The sequence below is a fragment of the Teleopsis dalmanni genome, chromosome 1, assembly GCF_002237135.1.
Source record: "Teleopsis dalmanni isolate 2A chromosome 1, ASM223713v2, whole genome shotgun sequence".
Lineage (NCBI taxonomy): Eukaryota > Metazoa > Arthropoda > Insecta > Diptera > Diopsidae > Teleopsis > Teleopsis dalmanni.
Window position 1 is genome coordinate 33,477,989 of NC_051846.1, and position 4,440 is coordinate 33,482,428.

Here is a 4,440-nt window from a genome sequence, read left to right on the forward strand (position 1 = left end):
GGACCTGAACTCGAGAAATGTTTTCGTCAAACTGAATAAGTACATAGAAATATAGATTTTAAGTTGTTCGAGAAGGACTGTACCGACTGGCCTGGCCTAGGACGATCTAAATAATTCATCCCAAGCAATAACACAAATGACTGGTTTCTCAGTCTAATTATTATAAAAATGAACTTAGATTAAGCACTGGTTTCCTAACTGAATATGATTCTAGTAAATGCTATGTTTCAAAGTTAGGACTGATGTACACCTACACATATGGATTCTGTGAAATAAGAATGTAAGAAAACGACTCCATTATCTTTGATCAACTTTGAATAAAATTATCGGAATCTCGGAAATAAAATCAAGAGATTTAAAATCAAGAGAGGTTTTTCAATTTTCTAAATTAGTCCAGGTTAACTCAGGCCACATTTTAGGGATGGAAACATAAAAAATTTTATAGATCGCAGTGATCCTTCTTTCTTATACAGAAATATTTAGCAGTGACCCTTCATTTTTTATAGACCTTTTTAATAATAATAATTATCTTTATTTTTAATTCAAGAAGCACTTATTTAAGCTAAGACTTGATATTGCTACGGATCTTGAAGGTCAATAGCTCGGAGATTGTAGTTTTGCTTTAAATTAAATATATAATTTGCAATCAAAAATCTGATGACTTGCATCAAAGTGTCTAAGAGTATTACGTTTCGAACAATAAATTTAGATCTTTAACAGTGGTGTATAGAAATACCTTTTCATTATGTCTGTGGGTTCCTTAGAAACAATGATACAACGTATGAAATATGATTGTAAATGATTACGAATGATTCTTTCTTCTAATTTGAGTTTGTTTAAAAACTATTTCTTCAATAAAATGAACTTATGGATTGTTATAAATGACATTTCTATTCATGTTTAAAAGTGAATATAGTAGTATTTAAGGTCACATTTTAAACCTATTTCATATGCATGGTATTAATAAAGTATGTACTTTCTTTACAGAAAAAAGAAAATAGTATAATAATAATAATACGCCTTGTCCAACGTCCATGATTTCGAGCAGCCTCTTATACTGGGCATAGGCTGTCTATAAGCCGCTTCCACCTTTCACGCCGTAACGTTACGTCCTTTATGTCTGTAATGTTGCTTATGTTTCTTCCTAGGGACTGCAAAATGGTGTTTATTTCATTCAACGTTGACCTTCTCCATGTTGTTTTTGGACGGCCTCTTCCTCTACTACCTTGTGGGAAGAAAATAGTATACGAGGACTAAATGTTTAATCAACAAACCTAGTTTTTACGTTTAATCAATAGACCAAGTTATTCAAATATGTCTCTGATCAAATTATTCAAATCAAATATTTGATATTTTCGAAAAATTCATAATAAAATATTTCTGTTTAAATGAATTTTGAAATTGCTTGGTTATAGTTTTGTCTATATCTTTAGTGCAATAAGTAGTGTGGAATATAATTACAAATAAGGATAAATTAAGCATATATTGCAAAGTGCTACCATTCATCTTTTCTATTGATGTGATATAGGTCATATGAACCTACACAAAAATTTGATTGAGTTCGATATATTAATTTAACAATGGATCCATAGAGTTGCTCAATTCTACTGATTGCCAAAGCGAACTTTTATTTAATATTTCATAGATTCACATGTATTCTTCCTTAATATTTTCATAATTTGAAAAAGTAAAACAATATATGCTCTCAAATATATAATTCAAGAATAAAATACAATTTCTTGTAAATTTACAATATACATCAAAATATTTTAAATTATTAAGTCTTTAAATTTATTTAAAATCCATTTTGCAATTTGTACTTCCATCAGTAAAATATTTTCAATGAAATCTTTTTATTGCAATATTCATAACAGGATATCAAAAAATTTTGTTTTTGCTCAGAAAAATCTGTCAACCATTTTAAATTACGGAAAATTTTTGGAGCATTAGAATAAATTTTTTACTTTTTTGATTTCTGCTTGACTAAACAAAGGTTAAATATTAAAAAATGTCCTTGTGCTCCTTTTCTTGCTCATAAGAATTATTTTTTTTTCCTTCATAGCAACAAACTTAGTAAAAATATTGTGTGTTCTTTTTAATTTTTGTGTAAATCTTTTATAAAATAATAGAACTGTAAAGTGTATCTATTTTAATTAAAATTATGAAAAACTAATTTCTATTAAATGTGGCTAAAATTATAAAAATTAAGTAAATTAGGCCAAATTAACAAATGAATAAAACTGTTACTTTTTTTTTTAGATAAAATAAATTAACTAAAATGGTGTAAATTTTTTATGATTAGTATGAGTAAAGAATAGTATTGATATCTAACAATTAAAAAATAAGTATACTTAATAACTTTTATTTCTCTACAGTCGGTTTATGATTTCGATCTAATATAACACAGCAAATCAATTTCTTAATGAACTTTCACAGGAAATTAACAAAATGGCATTGGATCAGTTGGCTACTGAACATTGACTCTGAGCTTTAATTTTGGCAGGGCGCTAGTTCAACCCTTGGTATGTGCAGTTTCAAATATTATTCAGAAATAATTAAATATAAGAAATAATTCCAAAACCACTTATGATAGGTATTTGGCAATGCTCGAAACACCTGCATTGTCAACCAAAACTATTCACTACTCTTCAAAACCTCTCTCCATAAATTTGGGAAAACCATAAAATTTTATATATATTTTTCACTAATATATAAAGTTTCTTACGTAATTTGGACCTTGGTAGTCAACCAAATGTATGGAATATATATATAAATTTATGTGGTGTATATGGAAATACATATCACGTTGGTTGGTTGGTAGCAGTGGCAGGTCATAAGATAACTTCAAATGTACCTCAATTAGCGATTTTTCGCCGTTTTGTTACCATATTCTTCGCAAGAACCCTAGTATTGAAGAGTAGAGACTAAGTCCTTCCCACTGAATTTAGGTAATTTAATAGGTCTTTCATCTTCACCATTGAGCAGTCTGATAAACTATCACAAAAGTATTTTCATAAGAACCTATATCTTCTGGATGCTAGAGCTGGGCATTCACAAAGAAAATGTATTATTGTTTCTTTCTCCTGCGGGTTTCTACAACTTCTGCAGTGAGAGTTATAAGGAATACGCAGTTTCAATGACCAGTAAGAACTGCAATAAGTCTTGCAGTGTTTACGTGATCTCTTTTGATCAGTTCCAGGGATTTATTTTTATTATAGGTGGGCCACATTAACCTGGAAGTTGCACATGATCTTAGTGCTTTCCATCTGTTATTGGCGAGTTGCAGAAAGTAAAGGAAGGTACTTCTTTTCATGGTCTCCAGGGTAATATAAACTGGTACCGCCAGTGATGCGTCTAGGGAGGCACCAGAGCGGGCTAAACGATCAGCTTTCTCATTCCCTACGATGTTCCTATGCCCAGGAACCCAGATGAGTGTGATATCGGCCAACCGATTTAGCTCGTCGATTGCTTCTTTACATTCTTTTACTATTTTTGATTTTGTTATAAAGGATTCAAGAGCTTTAATTGCTGCCTGACTGTCAATAAAAATAGCAACACTAAATCTGTTCTCGATGTGGCTTGCAATTTGCCGACAGGCTTCTCTTATTGCTAGGATTTCAGCCTGAAAAACCGTAGCCTCATTAGGTATCACGTTAAAATACACATAAAATTTAAAAATTTTATACTTTATTCTATGTTCAACTCACACTTTTAAGACCAATTGCACAGTCATAACTCAATACTGACTACAGTCATGCTTAAGTCATCAGCTGTGTTGACTTGATTTATAGTGAGTTTAGTTTTGAAATTTATACTAGATTCACACGAAAGTTTTATTTGTAATTTTAGCTGTCAAAAATTTTCATTTTGCATTGAGAGCAATAACAATTGACAGCTAAAATTACAAACATGACAGCTAAAATTACAAACAAAACTCTCATGTGAATTCAATATTAAGCCATCCTTAGCTCATACCGACCATGTTGATATAGTATCTAATATGCAATAATCTTCGACTCGTTTCTAACGCAGAGTGATCTAACTTATTTATTTCTGTAATATTTCTAATTCTTATAACTCTCATAAGCTAATTGTTATAAGTTTTCAATTTTAATTAACAAAACTTAATAAAAATCTATTCCTAATTTTATTAAAGCAATTTAAATTATTTTTTTAAAATTATGCAACATATAAAACTCATTGAATTATAATGAAAAAAAAATATCTTTTCTCACTGGCGCCAATGCAAAACTACCCAAACTACTTGCGAATAGTTCGAGTATCCCACATTAAAGACACTCTTCCGCCTACTCATTTTCCCAGGATGTCGCATCACCCATGTGCGCACTAGACACATTCTACGAATCGGTTTCGTAATCTTACGTAGGCTTTATTTTATAGTAGTTCACAGATATGCGTACACATTCGTATCGCATGCCA